The sequence below is a fragment of the Manacus vitellinus genome, unplaced genomic scaffold (genome assembly GCF_001715985.3).
Source record: "Manacus vitellinus isolate BGI_N305 unplaced genomic scaffold, ASM171598v3 scaffold_41_pilon, whole genome shotgun sequence".
NCBI classification, from domain to species: Eukaryota; Metazoa; Chordata; class Aves; order Passeriformes; family Pipridae; genus Manacus; species Manacus vitellinus.
In genome coordinates, this window is record NW_021940545.1 from 2,181,092 (window position 1) to 2,202,310 (window position 21,219).

The window sequence follows — 21,219 nt, forward strand, 5'->3', positions numbered from 1 at the left end:
TTTATATTGGATAAAACCCCCCACACCCTGTGCACGTGTTCCCTGCAGCCAGCACAGGCGTGGTAAAAACCTCACAGTTCCATTTCCTCCCAGTTCTCCAAAACTGATGGAGGTGAGGTGTCATCCATGCAAAATACAGGGAAAATCCGCCCCCAAATTTAAATGTTGCCTCTTTTAAAGGAGAAAAACCTTAATTTTTTCAAGTCTTTTTTTTCCCCGTTATTAAGGAAAATCAGTGTGTTGAAAACAATTCCGGATGGTGGAAGGGGCTTCCTGCACCCTGGAAATAACTGGTGAAAAAAAGGGTTCAGAGGGCCTACAATATCAAAAATCCCTTTCTCTTCTCTTTCCATGGAGCTATAGCAGACCATGGTAACAAATATTTGGCTCAGATTGTGTTTTGGTGATTACAGTTTGTCAGAAAATATTGTTTGCATCCTGGAGGAAATATTGTATTTTAGCTTTGTTTTGATTCCAAGAAGTCAAAATATTGATTTTTTTATAATTTTATATATATATATTTAATTTTTCGTTCCGTGATGAAGTTCCAAAGGCATTTTCTGTTTGGACACATGGAAGCAAAAAACTATCGGCACCGTCTGCAGACATGAAATGTTTTGACATTTTAAAATGTTAGTTTCCAATTGACATTTCAACATAAAATAGCATTAAAATGGCACCGAGTGAAGCTGTTGATTCAAACCAAAAATTAAATTTCATTGAGGCATTTCAAAACCGAATGGTTTTTTTCCATTCTGAACCAGCTCTTTGGGAAAAGGAGCATTTATTCCTGAAGAAATCAAATATTTCCCCCCCCTTTTTTGGTATTAAACAGTCCTGACCCACTTGTTGTGGGACGGTGGTCACTGCACTGGACCACCCCCAGCTGCTCACTTAGAGACAGCAAAAAAGGGATTTTTCCATCTAATTTTGGATAAATCACCACGTATTCTAATTTTGGATAAATCCCCAAATAATTCACATCCACTGGAAAAAAACAAAAAAACCAAACTTGCCTTTATTCCTACGTTGGTTGATGGCCAACGGCGTTGGAGGTGGGATGGATCTATTCAGCAGGGAGCAGCTGCGTAGGAGATCCGCCAATAATGTCTCATCAGAGAGCTGAAAAGCTACAGCGACCCTCAAAGTCGCTTTTACTCTTATTTTTCTCAGTCCTTGCAGCTCCCATTTAATGGTAAATGAATGGGGGCAAACGTGGAGCACCAACAAACCAGCCATGTCCAGCCCGGGTGGCCACGTGGCACGTTGATCTTGGCGACACGTTGACTTGCATCCGTTCCTGATTCATTAATTATCTCCTCTTCTCATTGATTTCAGTTATTTTTTTGGCAGGTCGTGATTTTGGGCAGGTTTTGGGCATCTTGGAGAACCGTCTAGGAAAAGGGGAAAGGCAGGGAGGGATTTGGAAGTTGTGGTGGTTTGGGTGTTTTCTCTGGTGCTGATGGAAGGGTCGAGGTACGGTGCTCTCTTGTCACTCATCGTTGTTGGAAGTGGTGGGGAGGAGTCTTCTTGTGGGTTTTGGTTGGAGAAACAGCACTTCTGAATGCCCAAAAGGTGGTGACCATCTGCAGCTGGAGAAGGTGGAAGAAGGTATTACTTCTCATGGTTCTTCTGCTATCAACCCAAAAAAGAAAGACAAACCCCTCCTTTTTTAGGGTTTGTCTCTAGATCCTCCAGTGGCTCTTAGTCAGCATCTCTCAAGTGGAAATCCTCATGTTTTTTCCCTGAGAAGTTTTTACCCTCTGACTTTGTCTCACAGGCTGCTCCTCTTGGAAGAGACCTCGTGGCCTCTTTCCGCAAGTTAGAACTAAAAAATATTTAGTAAAGAGATGATTTAAGCTTTGGGAGAATTTCCATATGAAAAATTGCCATTTCCACTGGGTCATACAATCTTTAGAAAGATCTCAAATTTGACCAGAATTGATGGCCAAGGCTGCAACTGCAGAGCACTCTTTCCACCCAAATTGGTTATAATTATTCTCTTTCTGGAGGTTTCTTGCAGTATCTGAAGTCACTTTATAGTGGCATTTGATTTTTATGGAATCTTTAGGTAGTTGGCTTGTGTTCTGCTTCTTCATCAGCTTGGGGCTGGGTCTTCTCTGTAGGACCAACACTTTACTCATTGCCATTGCAGTCATCAGGGTAGGGTTGGGTCTTTGAAGGGTTGAGTTGGAGTCATCAACACAGAGCTGGGTCTTCTCTGGAGGGTCAATGAGCTACTCATTGATGTTGTTTAATAACTACTCAAATTGTGTCAGCAAAGGCTTCATTCTCGGGGAAGCAGAACATCTATTTTCAAGTTCTTTCCACAGTTTGCCCTTTTCCTGCTTGGAATTTGACTAAAAATAGGGAAATTCTCAAATTGCTTGGAAATGAAAGTACTGAAAGATCTGGGAACATCCTGACGTTGCTTTCTTGGACTTCCATTGGCTTCCATTCATTGTCTTCCATTAATTTTCTTTCAATATTAATCAACATAAGTTGATGTGTCAATGGTGTGGGTTGACACCCTACATGACCCTCCACAAGGTAAATGCTGCTTGCTCTCAAACTGTCAGCTCTCAGGAAAAAAATCCAGAAAACATGCATCTCTTCACGAGAAACATCACATTTTGTGGAGCTGCATTTTTTATGGAAGACCTCCGTGATTTTTTCCAACGTGCATCGAGGGCGGACATTGGTAATAACACCTCGTACCGAGGGGCAGAGATCACATGCAGCTCAAATCTATCATAGCCTTACTGCAGGCTATTAATAGTTTATTAACTCCATTTAAACTCTGCCTTAATGCTCCTGGTGTGCCAAGTGTCTCTGTGTAGAAATTATTAAGAAAAGAGGTTTTTTTAATTGAATTATGGAGCGGTGCTGGGGCACTTTCGCAACCCGCGCCGTGCCCTGCAAATATTCTGTGTGCATTTGTGTGCAGTGTAATATTGGTGAATCTGGGGGGATGTGCTCCCTGGTTGCATAGGGATCGAGCCATCTCTGGGAAAAAAGTGCTTCTCAGGAGGTTGTTTCCAGCTGAGCCAGCCCAAAGCCTGGGTTTTTGCATGAGCAGCCCAAAGTGGGCTGAAGTTTGCAGGGATGAATATTTGGAGCTGATCGCCTTGGAGTAGCTCTGGTGAGGGGAAAGCCCTGAGCTTTAGAAATCTATTCCCATCACAAGAAAAGAAGAGTTTTTCCAGCCTGTTCCTACTCAAAGCTCGAGGAAGGGCATGTGGATGGCGAAAAATTCCACGCTGCTGGAACGTTTTGTGCCTCAGAAATGGGAACTTACAGTTTATGTCTGCCCTTATTGCTGGTCCCCTCATTGAATCTCAAGCACTCCCTTCCTGCCCAAGCACAGGAAAATACTTTTAAAATTCGTTTTCTGCCCCTCTTTTCACTTTGCTGTGATGTTCCTTTGTCTCTCGTCGGTCCCCGGGTATCGAGAGTCAAGCCGGGACATTAATATTGATGCCGACCTCGGTTATTAGGAGCTGCATTTCCGAGTGTGCCGGCAGCATATAAATACTATTACCGGGTAATTAGTGAGCATCAAGCTGAGGCTGGATTGAGCAAGGCTTGGTGTCCTACTTTTGGGGCTTTTTTGTTGGTTTTTTTTTGTTTTTTCACTGGATTGTCGGGGTTTTGCCCCAAGATGGAGATGGAGAAATGGAAATCCCAGCTCGGGCGCACCTGGGTGCTCAGTGAGACAGAAAGAAGCGAAACAGAGAGGAAAAACTGGAGGAAAAAAATATCTTCCAGGGCTTTTCCTTTCTGAAAATCTCCTGTATTTGAAATGCAAAGTAATTTTTGAGTTTCTTATTCATTTTCCTTTTTTTCCCTCCCCTCTTGATTGCTTCTATCCCTTCCTGCTGGATTTCTTGGCTTGCAATTTCTCTTCCAATGCCCCACTTTAATTTTGCTCCTCTGGTGCTATAAAAGTTTGGAAAAGCTTCAGTGTTACCAAGGGGCAAATGCATCCCAGATACTCTGCTTGGATGCACCTGAAAAATAGGTGCTGCTTGCATTCCTCACTCTCCAGCCCTTTCTGGATGTGGGAAACCCTTTTATTTCATCCTCTCCCCCTTTCGCTTCTACGCAGTAAATACAAAAAGGGTTTTTCCATCCAAACAGGGGTGAGGAGACATCCCAGGGTCATCAAATCCTTCCCTTTATCCCAGAGTGGGGCTTTGATTGAAACGCCATGTGAATAATTTAGGGGCGTTTTGCATCTTTTATACCTCTGAACTCCCACTAAAAGGCGTTTTGAGTTGCTGCTGCTGGCGAAATAGTGTCTGAAGGTGAACAACCCCTCAATTTTGCATGAACTAAAAGGGGATGGGGATGGGGAGTTGGGCTTTGCCTGCAAAGGCAGGGAGCTTTAGTGCATGAATTTCTTGTATTAATATGGGAGCAAAACAGTGGCTCCCTGCTTTGGGGGGTAAATCACTGCAGCTCACTGCACCCAGGGCTGCAACCTCAACTTCTTGCCCCATGTTACTGTCCCCCCTTTTCAATTGCAGTGCAGTTGCCAGCTTTCCCTCAGCATGGGGGTGTTCTGGGTCAAATCTCCTCATTTTCAGAACCTCTTCATGGGTTGAGGCTTTTAATAGGTTTGCTGGGAGAAGGCGCAGCCTCGTTAGCGGCGCGCTAATGGGAGCACCGCTGCATCCCCCACCTGTGGATGCTCACAGAGGGCTTTCATGGTGCTCAACTGAAAGAGAGGAGGTTTAGATATTAGGAAGAAATTCTTCCCTGTGAGGGTGGTGAGCCCCTGGCACAGGCTGCCCAGAGAACATCCCTGGAAATATCCGAGGCCAGGCTGGGCGGGACTTGGGGAAATTTGGTTTAATGGGAGGTGTCCCTGCCTATGGCAGAGGGTTTGGAATTCAATGGTCTTTAAGATCCCTTCAAACCCAAACCGTTCTGGGATTCTGGGATTCTCTGACTTTTCCTTTCAGGGCCGACTACCTCCCAGGGCTACATGAACAGCAATATGTGGGTTTGACAGGGTGTCTGTGTCAAGCTGCTGGAAAAGATTTTAAATTCCCGGCTAATTTCTTTTCCTTGAAACAAATGAATCTTCCGAAGGGCCTTTCCTCACAGCTGCTAAGCCATTTAATTTATCTGAGTCATTTACAATTTGTGATGGGGCTGTTAATACCCTGATGTGGGGATCAACACCACTTAGACGCAGGGGTTGGTTTCTTTCTCTCTCTTTTTTCTTTTCTTTTTTTTTTTTTTTTTTTTTTTTTGTCCTTTCGGGTTTTAATTTCTGCCTGGATTTGCCCCCAGAGGCACAGAGCTGTGTTTGGAAAACGTCAGCTCCGTCTCCCCAGCCCCTTTGTCATGCTGGGGCAGCTCGGGCTGAAAGCGCAAACCGCAGCCCACCCATGGGGACGTGCTGCCCTGCTACTACTTAACTGCTTCAAAGTACCTGTCTGTGATATGAAACATGCCATAAAATGAATATATTCCAGATGTTCCCAGCCGGTTCCCCTCAGCTTCCCCAGCCACCTGAAGGCAGCCGACACAGCGAGGTTCCTCAGTCCCCGCTGCCTCGCTCGCTGCCAGAAGGAGCAGAGTGGTGGCTCATTTGGGGTTGGAGTTTGGGAGGTGGCCATTATGGGACCAGAGTAGTGCCCCCAGGTCCTGCTCAGTGCGGGGTGGGGTAAAGACTCCAGCCACTGATGTCCCAGGGGGTGATTGCCCTTTGTGGCATTGGGGAAGATGGGGTTTGCATCCTTGGGTTGTTGGGGGGCTCTTTGTCCTCATAGCTGGAGGGGGTCTCTTTTTCCATGGAAGTTCTTCGTTCTTGGGTTGGGGTATCTCCATCCTTGGAGTCTGCAGAATCTCCATCCTCAGGGCTCTGAGGGTCCTTGAGTTTTGGGGATATACATTCTCAGGGTTGGGGGTCCCAATACTCACATCTCCATCCTCGAGGTTTGTGAGTCTCCATCCTTGGGTTTTGGTGATCTCCATCTGCAGGGTTGAGGGATTCCCATCCTTGAGGTTAGCTGGATCCATCCTTGTGTTTTGTGGAGCTCCATTCTTGAGGCTTGAACATCTTCACCTTCAGAGTTGTGGGGGGTGTCTCCATCTGTGGGTTATAGGGATCTTCTTCCTTGGGTTTGGGGGGGAATCTTCATCCTTGGGGTTGGCAGATCTCCATCCTTGGGGTAGGGGGATCTCCATCCTTGAAGGTTCTCCATCCTCAGGGTTGGGGGAGTCTCCACCCATCTCTGTCCTCCATCCTGGATGAAGCTACAACCCACAACCTCCTTCATACCGCAACCTCCACCTTGCATAGGAGCTGTGGATGGGTCTGGCCAGGCTCATACCCTTGGACAACTGCCATTCTGGGATGTTTGGAACCTCTGAGCAGGCCAGGTTCCCAACCTTCCAGCCAGCTCAGCAAATATGACCCTAATTTATTTAAAAGCTCCAGAGAGAACACGTTGGGGGGTGTGTTTGCTGTGGAACTGGGGATGTCCAGGAGACACACCAACAATTTCCTTGGTACACTCTGTATTAGGTACTGGTTGGCTGGGAGGACCATGGAAAAGCTGGAATAACAACCATGTAGAAGGCAATGAAGTAGGTACAAAAGCTAAAATTACTATTCATCGCTAATATGTTGCATGGCACTAATTAATTTTTAAACAGTCTTGCTGGGGACTTCATTGCTAAAACATGATGTTTTCTCCTCCGGCACCATAACTGTTAACTCAAAACAAAGCAGAAGGAAGTCAGGAAGGATGAGGAGCTGTGGATCAGTCAGGCTGCTTCCAAATTGCCTGCTCTGATGGCCAAATCCTGCCCCTGTGCCTGGGGGGATGCTCTGATGCTCTGTTACACCCCTCCACAGGGAATTTTTTGGGGGTGGGGAGTCAAATCCAGCTTCCTGGGAGTGCAGAAATGTTGTGTCTGAGTTGTGAGCATGCTGGGAGCAAGGGAGAAGTTATTTTTGACTCTGTTCTCACCTGTCTCACTTTATCCTGTGAGCGTGGCTTTCCCTGGATATTTTTAGCCATGTTTTATTACTGGTCTCACAAGGCTCAGACTGGGGGTTATTGCCATCACACTCACTCACACTTAAGTTATTTAATTCAGTCTTTGTGAGTGCTAAGAAAAGACTTTCCTCAATGTTTTCATTGCTGCTGACATCTAGATCAACACCCAAATATATTTATTTGACATTTCCCATCACTCAGTCTATGACGTATTGCCCCCAAAATGGCCTGAGCTGGTAATACTTTATCTTCCACTTAAGTTTAATTATTCTTTAATTATTTGGACGCTTTTCTTGTCACCACCTTGAGTTCACCTGGTAATTCCAGCCTTTTGAGTTCCATCTTCTCCAAAAGAAGGGAAATCGAGAGAGCTTCTGCAAAGTTTATTTAAAAAAAAAAAAAAAGAAAAAAGAAAAAAAGATCGAGTTTGGTGGTTTCATTTCCACCTTTTTTTTTTATTTTAAAATCAGTAAATGTGACGGCTTGGGGGGGGCAAACCTCCCCTGGCATTCTGTGGGGGCTGAGTGTGAAAAAAATTACAATTGCACCATTGAAAAGGGTTGGTTTTGGTTTTTTTTTTTTTGGTGAGAGGCTTTACCATGTGCTGGTAGTGGCCCTGGGGTCACGGAGGGCTGCGAGCGAGGGGAGCTCACGCACCCCCAGACGGGGCCGTTTCTGTCTCCATCTGGGAAAAGGGATGTGGCATCTGGTTTCACTCCCAGCAGCTGGCAGCTTGAAGCCTGTGTTTTCTGCGTGGTGTGGAGTAAAGAGAAAATAAAGTGTCGAATTGTTTGGCATTATCAAGGATTTCTGCTCCCCAGGACTCCTGCATAAAGAGATGGAAATTTTAGCTGCCGGAGCCAAGAAACACACAGAAGTATATGAATTTATTACATTTTATCTCATTCCCCTGCAAACAGCGCTGGAAATGTCAAAAGATCATCCATTGTTTCATCGTTTAGAGGGAATTTTTGTTTTCCAGTTGTAATTTCTTTGATGCCTGGCTGTGGGGAAGGAAGAGGGATTGGAGCGGGAGCTGGCAGGGCTGTGGCAGGTTGAACGTGCAGGTTTGCCTGGCCATGGAGCTCCGTGCATTTAAATTTCTCACATCCCGGGTTTTTAATTTAACAAATGTAATTAAGGCTGGGGTAGGTAGGTGCTCGGATTATTCATTTACTCCAGATGGAAAAAAAATTAAATTGAATGCAAATTCCGTAATCAGACATGAAGTTGAGGGTGTCAGACGTGATGGGGAGGTGTCAGCACATTAATCGGACCGCTTTCCCTAAACAGCACCCGAATCTGAGAGCCAGGGATTATTTGAATAATTGAGGTGGCATTTGATAAGATATCTGATTGCTGATATCTCCTTAAAACGGAGCCCTAATTGTAATTCTCCATCAAGAAGGATTAATCTGCGTAACAGGGTGCCCTGGGAATAGTGTGGTGTCAGGCTCCCTTCCTGGAGTTTTGGTTTTTTTATCAAGGGCTGCCATGCCCAGGGAAGGTGCCAAAGAGATTTATGACTTCTCCTGTTACTTTATATGTGAGCCAGGAGGTCGTCAGGTAGCACAGCTTGGCATGGGGGATCCAGACATCCAAGGCTGCCTGAGTCCCACGGCCGCCAGCGTTGGATCTGTGCTTTGGAGGTACCTCCCATCATCAGACAAGGATGCATCGTTGCATCTTGATGTCACTTCTGTGACACATCTGTGTCTTCAGGGCACAGTTAGACCCTTTATTCCCCTGTAAAATGAAGACAAACTGTCCTGACTTCTGCAGTTGCTGGAGGACCATGACTCCATCCACAACATCATCTGATGGGATCCAACCTTGATGCTCTTGGAAAACTGTTGGGGGTTGATGGGCATTGACTCCCAATCAGCCTTGGCTGGGGTGATGTCATGATTTAGGACTGATACCTCCCAGTTTAGTGCTTCTGCTGAGACTGTCCAGACCATGCTCTCCCTCCCCTGTGGCGGGATGGAGAGGGGAATTGGAGACACAAAAGGCAAAGATCACAGGGTGACAGGAGAACATTTTACTGGAAACACCAATGAGATAAGAAAAAGAGCAGTAACAATATTAATAACAAAAGTGTACAACCAAGAGTCAGCTGCCAGATTGAGTGGAAACTCTTCTTGTTACCTGTCCTGGTTCCAGGGTTAATTTTTGCAGCTGTCACTTGGTTGTAATCAGAGAAAGCTTTTCTTGTGGAGTCCTTTTCACTGCCAGCACCACTGACTCCTCTTAAAACCAGAAGGGTGGGGGAACAGGGGTGGAGTTTCTCCTTGAATCCCACAACCTGGGTGAGATTAGAAGGGATTTAAAGCGGTGAAAATGACAATTTAAAAAAAATTAACATATCCATGTTGAGGATCCAGTCTTGCAAACAAATAATCATGGTCTTTCCTTCCCTTCTCTATCTAGCAGCAAGTGAAAAAAAGAAAAGGGAAAAAGAGAGGAAAGAGGGCAAAGGGTTAAAGAGTTTGCTGGTGGGTTTTTGTTGTGGGATTTGTTTGGGATTTTTTTTAAAGATTGAATATTTTGAAACAAAATGTAAAGGCAAATCCTTCCCTGTGAGGGTGGGGAGGCCCTGGCACAGGCTGCCCAGAGAAGCTGTGGCTGCCCCATCCCTGGAAGTGTCCAAGGCCAGGTTGGACATGGCTTGGAGCAACCTGGGCTAGTGGAAGGTGTCCCTGCCCATGGCAGGGAGTTGGAACGAGATGAGTTTTAAGGTCCCTTCCAACCCAAACCATTTTGGGATTCTGTGAACTTCTATGTAATAAAAAAAAAAGGGGGTGTTGGGAAGAAAATAATCCTTAGCCCTCCTACAGTTGGTGGGTTGCCCAGCAGTGATGAGGATATATTGTATTTTTCCTGTCTCTAAAGTAAAGCCAAATGCAGAGATTTCTCATTTCTTCCTTTTGTCCCACCATCCCACCTCCTCCTGTGGCCACTCCTGATAAATGGGTGATTTTAGACAAGCTCTGGTCGGTACATTCCCAACCAGAAAAGTGTGATTTCCCATTAAAACCAAAAATTTAAAAGCCCCAACTTAAATCACTTGGGTGTTATCTTAAGGCTGCAAATTGCTTGTTTGCTCCTCCAGCTGGAGCTGTTAATTCAGAACAATTAAGGCACCCTTTAAAACCCAGACAACACGTGTGGAGGTAGTCCTGGGGAAAAGAGCCTGTTTGGGATGGAGCACCTCAGAGCTGGCAAAATTGGATGAATAACTCCAGTTTGTCTTTCCTTTGAGATCCTGGCAGGTGTTGTGGGGAATGACATGGACATTGGGGAGTTTAGCCCCCAGAACTCCTGTTGAGTGCTGTGTGATTCTCAAAGCAAGAGCCAGCTGGGTCTCTGGATCCAAGTAGAAATAAAGTGCTGATGTTTGTTGTTGGGATGAACTGAGTGCTGTCACCACCCTGCCCATCCTTCAGATATTTCTCCTTGATGAAGAAATACTGAATCCTAGAGTGAATCCTAAAATAATGCCTAGATTTTTTGAGGAGCCTCTTTGCAATGCCATGAAACACCTCCCTGGCTGCATCCTTTAAGGCTTTTTTGCAGCATCATTTTGGACACCTGCCATCTATTTTCTCAGGTTCCCTTCTGAGTTCTGATGCAGGTGAAGAACAAAAGCCTAAATCCAGAAATAAACCCCAAAATACAGCAGTTCAATCTGCTTAAGATACTGAGGTGAGATCAACCTGCTTAAAATATCCCTGGACCAAGGAGCAAGGAGGACATAAAGCACTGTTAGACTTCTGTGGGATGCTGTGCAAAAATGCAGTTGTTGCATTTTTGCAGCCCAGTGTTGGCTTGTGGGATGGTCCATCCTTATTTCCACCCTTGCCTGCATTCATCCATGTATCCTTTCACCCATGGATGTACCTGTTCATCCCTGCACCCTTGCATCCATATGATCAGATGCACAGGATGAGCCTGTTTATCCATACTTCTCTGCATGCAGGCATCTCTAAATATATGCATGCTTGCATCTGTGCATCCTCACATCTGTGCATCCTCACATCTGGGCATCCTTACATCCGCCCATCCATCAGTTTTGGTCCCGTACCTCTGATCATAATTGTACACAAATTTTATAAATAGCACCCAAGAATTTGTTTTAAACGTGGCAAAAACCCTCCACAAATCCAAATGTGAATCTTTACAGGAATTGGCATGGCTCAACACGCAGCAGCTTTTTGCATCCTCTACAAATGATGGGAAAATGTCCTTTTCCACCCCAAAGTTGGCGCTAGGGTTTCAGGTTTGGGGACCCCTGTAGCATAAGCCCCTCAAAACCTGTGTCTGCCTGAGCTGTGAAAGCCAAGCAGGTCGTCTTTAAGAGCTTTTTCTGCAAAGCCTTTCCTGTTATTCCCCCATCCAAGGATGGATGTAGGCAGCATCGGCAAATCTGAATAACTAATCAGAGTCCTCATTAACCCCCCGCCGAGATGCTCAAACATTCACTTTGCTGTTTGTGAAGCAGGAAAAAAAAAAAAAAAAAGAAAAAGAAGGAAAAAGGGGGAAAAAAAAAACCCCCTGCACAAGCCACCCTGCATTAAAATTGATGTGTTGTTAATCCCACTGTTCCAGACCTCGTGGGTACTGAATTTTCCTGCGTCTCGCCCGGGGCCGAACGGTGTGGTGCTGCTTCTGTGGGGCACTTTGCCTTTCCATTATTTATCAGCACGGCATAGCTTTTGTTCCCTGGATCCAGATGTGTTCACGTGTGCACATCCTGGCTGAGGGTGTCCAATATTTCCCTCCATATCCCTTTGGATAATGGGAGTCGCCTGGGGTGGGTCTCCGCCGATGGACTTGTCTCTCCCGGCCGTGTTTTGCCTCAAAGCAGCTTTGCTTTTGCAGAAATGCAGGAATACTGCACATGTCTGGGCATGTCTCCAATCTTTCACTCTCTCTGAAGAACAGTGGGGTTTGTGCATCACCAATTTTAACTTGTGGGAGCGGGGAGGATGAAAACACCGTATTCCTCCTGGAGCATCCCCAAAACCTGGCCCCAGCCCTTCCCCAGAAGTTGGAGGTGCTACAGAAATTGCACTGTGGGGGGAAAAACTCAATACACCAAAGGCTTTTATTATCATAGTCCTCATCATAGATGGCAGCAGGTGTTGCCAAAGGATTTGGAGGGTTGTGATCGTCTCTTGGAGCTCCTTGAAGGGTCAATGGGAATTTGAGCTTTGATTTCTGCATTTATAGTGTTTTCCTCACATACAGGGTTTCTTCAGTTGGCCCCGTGGGTGTGGAGTTTGGGGCCTGTACGGCTTGTGTGGGGTATAAAAATAATCCAGCAAAACTCAGTGTTATTGGGATTTTCACCATTTGTGGTTTCCACTTAAATCAGAGGAGCTGGCATTAAATTTATTAAAAAATGATGGTCACAATTAAACAACACTGACGTGGTGGGGTTTGGAAACATCACGGTGTGCTCACATTGGAAGAAGCAAAGTGACATGCTGGGAAAATCTACCTTGCTTCAAAATCCTAGACTTTCTGCAAAAATCCCGGGTTTTGATTTGCTAAATGTCAGCTTTACCATCATTCCCTCACACTTCATTAAATCTTTATTAACAGGGCTGCCCTTGGCTTTTTTTGCAGCGGGGGAACAGGCTGAGGTCCCAGGATACTGGGCTCCCATCCCTGCTGTTCTGTTGGAGGCTATTCAGGTCAGCTAGATGAGGATTTAGGGCATTTGGGGGGGGGGCTGATGACTTGCCAGAAATGGTGTCTGGTTTATGATCCTGGGGCAGCTGCTGAGCGACACCACGAGCGCCCGGGACACCGCGCGTCTCGCTGGCCTGCGTCGCCCGCGGTGGAGCATCTTGGAGGAGGCATCTCCTCCGTTCCCTGTTGCATCAGGAGGACTTCAAAGGCCTCTGCTAAACTTCAAAGGCTGCCTTTTGAAGTCGCTAAAAGTGAGCGCCGGCTCAAAAAGACTTGTCTCCCTCTGCAAGGATGTTCGGGGAGGTGTCCCTGGTGGGGTTGGCTCTTGGTGCTCTTGGTGACGGGGACAAAAATGGCATCATTTGTGCAGAAGTTGCACAATATTTTTGCTCTACGTGCATGCAACATTGAAGACCTCAGCGCTGATCACCTCTAAGGATGAAAATCAGTCTACTAGAGCTCTTTTAACACTGGCAGAGCTTTATTTGTCTGCTCTTTTTCCTCCAGTCCTCACGTTTCATTCAAGCAGCAAGCCCAGATGACAAAAGTCTTTCCTGTGGGATGGAAAAAAGCCTTTACAGGGATGAAGGATTGCTGCAAAACATGAACTTTTTAATCATGATGTCGGGACAAATCCAGTGAAAATCAGCTGGGTTCTCAATATGTATTTGGTGTCAGCCCATTCATACTCCTCCAAGATGAGCCTTAATTCTTTATCACAAATAACCCTCATATTTCACCTGCTGTTGTGGTGGAAGAGTTTTGGATTCAGGCCCTTCTGAGCAGTGAGTGTAACCCAGATGAGGTCACTGAATCTCAGTGGCCTGAGAAATCAAGAGGTACCTTGACCTTTTGTCCCTTTCACCGAGTTTTCCAGGTTTGGGGGTTTCTGCCCTGTTTTGCCCTGAAATCACCCAGTTGTTTCCATATCTCTCCTTGATCAACCACCTTGGTGATGTCCAGGTTTCCAGGAACAGCACTTCCCATGCAACTTCGTCTCTCAGACCTGTGTTCCCAGCTTAGATGATGGACACGGGCTGTGAGGGCACAGAAATGCCTGTGGTGTTGTTGCAAGGGGTTTGGGATGGAATTAGAGCCGGGGGAAACAGTTCTCATGGATCTCCCAGCTGGCCTCACCACACAAGACATGGCTCTCTGCTGGTAATGTGTGGCAGAGGTGCATCCCTGAGGTGTATCCTGGGGATCCAAGGATCTCTGGAAGTGCTCCACATGTTGGTAGTGAGTTGAAGGAGCATCTGAGGAGCTCTGGAGAGGTGATGTGTAACTAGAGGTGCATATATCAGATATACATTCAAATCAGCAGTTCAGCACATCAAGGGGTACATACCTATATATATCAGACATATATCAACAGTCTGAGGAGCTCTGTAACAGGTCATATATTTCAGGGTAGGTATATCAGATGCATATTGAAGATCTGAGGAGCTCTCTGGGGGTGATGTGTACCAAGAGACATATATCAGACATCTGTCAGAGCTCTGAGGAGCTCTCTGGAGGTGGTGTGTGCCAGGCCAGATGTATCAGATGCATAATGGAGACTCGAGGAGCTCCAGCCAGGTGACATATATCAGAGTTGTGTCTGTCAGAGGAGGAGGTGAGGAGCTGTGCTGGTGAGGAGCTGTCTCGAGCTGGTTTGGATCAGGGTAGATATATCAGCTGTAGACTGAAGATCAGAGGAGCTTGGCAGGGATTATGTGTGTCAAGGGACATATATCAGACCTGTACTGGAGGTCTGAGGAGCTCTCTACCAGGTGATGTATGTCAGGATAAATATATCAGACATATACTGGAGATCTCAGGTGATGTTTATCACCTGACAGAGAGGTAATATCTGGAGGTGATGTATGCTGAGGGACATTTATTAGATGGGTATTGGAGATCTGAGGGGCTTGCTAGAGGTGATGGATATTGCGAGGTCTGGTGAATTGTATCTCTTATTCCTTTTTTTTGCAGTCAGGCAGAAACCACCCCCGTGTCGGTGGCTGTGCTGATCCTTGCTCAGTCCATCTTTGTTCTTCCACTGAAACTGCTGAAATCTAGAGATCCCCACCTTATAAAGGCCAGATTTTTGGTAGTTGCAACATCATCTCTAACATGTGTGGGGACTTGGCCTTATTCAATAGTGGCTGGGAGCTCCCCATTTTTAAGTTAATGGCTCTTCTCCAGTTCACTCTGTCTGAGCCCAAGTATAAAAGCACATTTACACTCAAGGAAAGATTATAATTAACAGGGAAATGGCAACAGCCAGTATGAAATGGGGACAAGGCCAATAGTTATGTTATTTCATTGCTTTTTCCCATTTTTCTGCTTTTCAGACCCGGGTTGTAGCAGTAACCCTCAGTGAGATCTTGCACCGAGGACTCACCATCCCCCAGGAGCTGAAAAGGACAGGACAGGACTGTGCCAAGCTCCATCCTCTGTGGATAGACCATCAACAGGCACACCTTCGTTTGCTGGACACGGCCCGGTTCGACCTCTAAAATTCTGGTTTAGTTTTTGTCCTTTCTGGGAGATGTTCAAACACACTGGGGCAAAACCCTGCTCTAGCTTAGACATCAGTCCTGCCTTCACCTCCCAGGGATATTCCCACCTAAGTTTTCCTTGATTCCTCTTATCTTCCCCATCATCCTTAAAAAAAAATGCTTTAAGAGTGGATTTGCCCACCACAGCTTTGCTACTCCTGCTAAAAGCCCTCTCCTAGTGCAGACCTTCATCCTCTGCTTAATATTTTGCCTTCTTGTTTCATCATTTTTTCTCAATATTCAAACATTTTCATCCTTTGCTTTCCCAGGTTGTGATTCCTATCCAGAAAATCTAGTTTTCGGGAAGGTGGGAGGACACTTCCAGGGCAGTGGCTCCCTGAGCACCCCACAAACAGTAAGGCTTCTTCTCTTTATATTAATTAAGCAATTATACATGTTAATTGTGCAATTATATATACTAATTGAGTGGGATGTGTTGAGTCATGACCTCAGTATGGCTGTATTTGGGGGAATTTCTGTTGTTTTCTGGTACACTTAAATTGTATCAACCCTTCCCTAAATGCAGTGAGGGGAGAATTACACTTTTATACTATTTTTTTAAGAGATCAGTCTGTGCAGGGAGTCTTGATTTGAAGCTCAAGTGTCAATAACATGTTGTTAAGAGCCCTACGAGCCATAGCCAGCCTGGAGGAAAACACAGATATATTTCTGTGAAAATACTCTGAAATATGGGCTGTTATTACTGCAAAATTTTGGCACAGCCAGCAGTAGAATGCAGAGGAATGGTCACCAGCTAAAAATAACTGAAATGCAGAGCTTAAAATAAGATATACATGAAACCAAGGGTCTCACAGTCCTTTGGTCAACCCTGCTCACTAAAATTAGGGCTTGACAGGGTGACAAATGTCACTGTGCCAAAACCGGAGGCACCCGGCAGGTGACAAAGAAAATAAAACCCCCTTGGCTGCAAATTTCCTCCTGTAGGAGCAAAGAGAAATCTTTGGTCACTGAAAACAGAGGTGCCACCTTCAATTCCTGCCAATGCCCTGCAAAAGTGCCTGGTTTGTGCTCAAAATGGTGATATGGAGGGCGGGGGTTTCTTGGGGGAAAGCTCAAAACCTTCGCCCAGTCCACGGCACAGCAGAGCATCTTTTCTTTGAGTGGTTTCTTTTGAGTCTTGTCTCCTTTGAGAGTCCCTCTTAATAAAAAGAGCAGCCCATAAGGGCAGGATTGTGTCCCCCAGGCTGCCCTTTCAGCCCCGATTCTTGCTGGTGACCTTCCCCTGGCCAAAAAAACCCACATGATGAAGGAAGTGATGGATTCCTCCTTAGTCTGATTTCGCCCATGTTCTGATTCTGAGGTTGGGTTCGCTTTGAAATGACTTTTCTGCTGAGTTTGTGGGGGCTTGGGGTCACCTCCACTTTTTTTGGGGGATCCTGCCTGCCTTGATGCCTGTTTTTCAATCTGTATTTCAATGAGAGCTGCCTGATGCTTGTGCTGATCCTTGCTCAGTCCATCTTTATTATTCCACTGAAACTGCTGAAATCTAGAAATCCCCACCTTATAAAGGCCAGAGTTTTTGGTAGTTGCAACATCATCTCTAACATCTGTGGGGACTTTGCCTTATTGAATTGTGGCTGGGAGCTCCCCCATTTTTAAGTTAGTGGCTCTTCCCCAGTTCACTCTGTCTGAGCCCAAGTATAAAAGCACATTTGCACTCAAGCAAAGATTATATGGAAGGGCTTTGTACCCTGCCCTTTATTTTGGGCATGTTGTGTTGTTCTCTTTGGTGGAAACTGAGCCTGTGGAGAACACGAGCATGTGACTGCTGAGGACACAAATGCAACCTGGCCTGGAAGTATCTCCAGCAAGAAGACCAAACTGAAAACAGCTCAACAAATTGTGCCAACAAGGTCTAGGCACCTCCCACTAAAGGCACAGAAAGATGTGATGATGGGTGTCCACCTAATTACCTTCTGGAACACAAGGCTGGCATTGCTCTAAGTGGTTAATGATAGAAATTACCTGTCCTGATGACTTCTTCTGAGAACAGCTTGGTTCCACTTGGATTTCTCCACCTTGTGTGTTGTTCCCCCCAGTTTCCAGGCACAAAACTGTCTCAGCTTTCCTCCTCCTGAAGCCCACATGACCAGGGAGATGCACCTCAGAGGCCAGGCCATATCTTTTGTCACCGTGTTGTGGAAAAATTTGGCACATCTATCTCACACCATGGACACTTTCCAGTCCTTTTTTGACCCCAATTTCCTCCTCGTGTTGAGGTCAGACCAGTCTGAGGTTTTCTCCCATTTGGAATAAATGGAGAAGTTATTAACTGTTATTAAGCATCTTTAAAGGAGTTTGAAACCCCTTGTAACTCCCCAGCTGGCTGGAGCTTGTATAAATCACCACGTCACATCTCAAACTTCTCTTTTGTCATCAAGGCTGGAAATATGGCAAAAAAATTGAGTTTAAATGGGCAAATGAAACATGTTTCAATTGAGGTGATTAATCCAGGGGCTCCCATAGCAATCCTTAGTGTCTTGGCTCGGGGTTCGGGTAGGGACGACTCTCTGCAGATACCAGAAAGCCTGGAATGCCTCAATAAAACCCATATTTTTTTGTCTTCTGGTTGGTAGAGTCACTGCTCTTAGGGAATTTTACATTTTTAAAAAGGAAATTCATGGAGGAGGAAGACCGGGAGGAGACAGAGAACCGTGAGAGAGGGATGTGAAGCGGAAACTCAGCGAGTCAGGAGTTCTGATTTATCTGCCATATGGGAAAGAGGAAAACAGCCAGCTCCAGAGGGATTTCTTTCCCTCTCCCAAAGTGAAAATTTCCAAGCGTGATAGCAGGATACAGAGAGAAATGAGGCAGATTTAAGGGAGGAGAGGGTTTTATTAGGTGTGCTGTGGCATTGCTGTTTTGGGGGGTTTCCCATGGGGTGGGGAAATCTTTGCACACTCCCACCTGTGTTTCTGCAGTTGGGTTGGCTCTGCTACTTTTACCCCAAGTCCTACAAGTCCACCAAAAAGCAGGTTCCTGGCTGTGTTCACCTGCTGCTACTCGTGCCAGTGTTGGAAGATTTGCATGAAGCCCGTGAGCTTTGATTTGCAAAGTGAACACCCCAAAAGGGCATCACAATTAAAGCTGCATTTAAAACCATGAAAAATGGCAGTGTGGGTCACGGGGTGTTTGTGGGCTGCACAAACAAACCAAGGTTGAAAGCACAGGGCAAGATTTTGGATGTAAATTATTTGCAGCTCACAGAGAAGAGCTGTTGGAAAATTCACCCGCTCCCTGTTTTTTTACAAGCACTTTCAAGGCAAACAGAGAATTTTTTTTGGATAATTTGTGTCCAGCAAGAGGAAGTTTCTGCATTTCTGGGGTTCCTCAGCTACGCTTCACTTCAAAGCTTTTTGATATGCCCTGTGAAAAAATTCACAATTTGCTCTTTTGGGAAGTTTTCTTGGGCCAAGGGCTGGGTTGCACAAAATGCAAGTATTTTCAGGTTACTTTGAAGAAGCTTCTTTGATGTTTCCCTGTGCCAGTTTGTTTTGGAAGGTGCTTTAATGGTCTTCCCCTATAAAAATAACACTTTAAAATGTATGTGGGTATCTCAGCTCTCCACTTAAAAAAAGAGGGAAGTTGTTTAATGCTGCTGTTCAAGGTACATTAACCTTGTCTACTAAAGCTCTGACTGGCTCTTGCAGGTTTTATTCTCATGTTTATGTTGCAGAGATATCCCTGGAGCCTTTTAGGGATGGGTATCTTTGGAGAGGAGAGAAATATTTAGCGGTAATTGTTGTTCTCATTGGAAATTCACTGTAGCAGCTCCCTCCTTTCTGTGGAGCTGGAGCTGGGAGGAGGATTGGGAAATATTAAATATATAAATGCAAAGAGCAAAGAAATACCTGCAAATATGAAATAAGTAAGTAAATAAATAAATATTAAATACCAAGGTGAAAGTATTAAGTAGATAAATGCTCCTTTTCCCTGTGCTCAGGGGCCCATCCAGGGACATTCCAAACTGGTGCTTGGCAAGAGTTTTTTGACATTGTCTGACACAGTGTTTCCTTCTCCCTTTTATCCCAATTGCTTATGCATTGACCAACTGTTCTTTTAGGAGGAAAATAGAAAAGGGATGCAGAGTTTATTCTGCAGAAGTATCAAATCTCCATCTGCTTTAGCCCATGGTTGTAGCAGAATCACACAACCAATTTGTCTTTTTTTACGGGGCAATAACTCGATAACTGGGTGCTGGGGAGGGTGCAAAGGTCAGCATCTAGAAAATGCATCATCTTGGTCGAGAGCAAGGATGCTCCCAGTGCAAAACCTTCTGGGTTTGGATAGAGGAAGTTTGGCAGCCAAATATTCCTGAAAAAAATTAAAGCTATTTGGTGGCACAGTCTTGCACAAATGCTCCTGATCTCCCCAGAGGAGGCATTACATGAGCCTGCTTGGAAGCAACCTGGGACACGAGGAATGGTCAAGAAATGGTTTATGTCTTGAAAAATTAGATTTTTCCCCCAGTTTTCACCATTTAATAGTAGTTTATTTTTATCTTAACCGCTAGTTAATAGTGGTTTGTTTTTAATGAGCTCAGGGTGGCATAAGGGACTTCCTTTAACAGCTTGTGAAAACTGGTGTTCATCTTTCAGGGTAACGTGTGAATGTTGGTAAAAACAAGCCAAAAGGGTGAAGATTGGTGGATAGAAATGAAATGTTCAAGAGCAAGAGGGTAGCTCTTAATTCACTTTATGGCCAATCAAGAGTTGGCATCACCCACCGAGGGTGAACCTGTTCTGGCTGCTCCGAGCAAGATGGATGGTCCTCTGGAGAACCTTCTCCCTCCCTGCTCTGCCATATTTCTTCATTTTAACTTAGCTGAATGCATATATCATAAACTTCAGCCTGCTCAGGTCCTCTCTGAAGACGCTGACATAAAAAACTGTGGAGGGAGCTGTGACTGACTCGGCATCGTGTCAAATCCCACAGTGACCCCTCTTCAAAAAAATCCCCTTTGGAAAAAGGCAATCTTCCCTTAATACAGAAAAACCCCTTCCATGGCTGGAAAAAAACCCCTCAAGTATCTCTAATAATGTTGAAGCTTCAGGTGGAGAAGAAAAAAAAAGCCTGAGTTGTTGTTTTTCTGATTTCTCACGTTGAACCCTCCGCTATCAGTCGCACGTGTTGCTGCAGGGCAGAAACTGCTGAATGAGCTAGAAAAAATTATCCCCCTTTTCCAACTGGTTTGGAAACAAGAGTTGTGCTTTCCAAATCGAATGTTAACATTTTTCTTTGAAAAAGGAGTCCATAAATGAGGTTTTAAATTTTTTTTTTTGCATTCAGGCCTACTTCTAATACGGTTTTATGGGTGTTTTATTAATCAAGGAGGTCATATTCACCTGAGGGGTGGTGGGTGACTGACAATACTTTGATTTTTAAAATGTTTTAAGGCATCAGTGACCACATGGAAAAAAACCCCTGACTTTTCAACTTAAGTCTTTAATTATTTTTACTGGGAAAAGGATGTGATATATTGTTGGCAAAAAAAAAAAAAAAGCAGCCTATAAATTTGAGACTCTTTTAGGTAGGCACAAGCTCTTTGGGAAATACATTTCCAACGTAATGGCAACATTTCAATGATAGCTGAAATAATTTTATTTCATGAGGAAATTTAGGATACTTTGATCTCAAGTCGTTGCCAAAACGTAAAGTACAGCCGGGTCCGGAAATGAAAGAGCCTTTATGGGTTTTATTGCTCACCTTTCCGTTCCTCTGTGCAAATGCCCCAAGAGTTGGCTGCAATTCCTGCCCTCCTCGATCCCCAGCCCCCCAGAATTCCCTTTTCACCCAAGGTTTGAGGATTGCCTTGAGCTGAGCTGGAAGGATTTGGCAGGGGTTTGGTGATGCTCTGCTCCTTTTGGCATCTGGGTGCCTGTGGTCAGGGGTTCACCAGCTAAATTGATTTAAGTGGTGGAAGTGGGGGGAAAAAAAAA

The 21,219-nt window shown here is 45.1% G+C and overlaps 1 protein-coding gene across 1 annotated transcript in view; it reads left to right on the forward strand.

Annotated features, from left to right (window-relative positions):
• The first annotated feature begins 6,539 nt into the window (after positions 1–6,539).
• The window catches only part of PKNOX2 (PBX/knotted 1 homeobox 2), a 44,576-nt gene continuing 29,896 nt past the window's right edge, over positions 6,540–21,219 (forward strand). The window contains exons 1-3 of the mRNA XM_029962055.1: positions 6,540–6,603; positions 15,053–15,204; positions 15,529–15,614. The gene's annotated coding sequence lies outside the window, so the exon portion shown is untranslated. The remainder of the gene's footprint in view (positions 6,604–15,052; positions 15,205–15,528; positions 15,615–21,219) is intronic.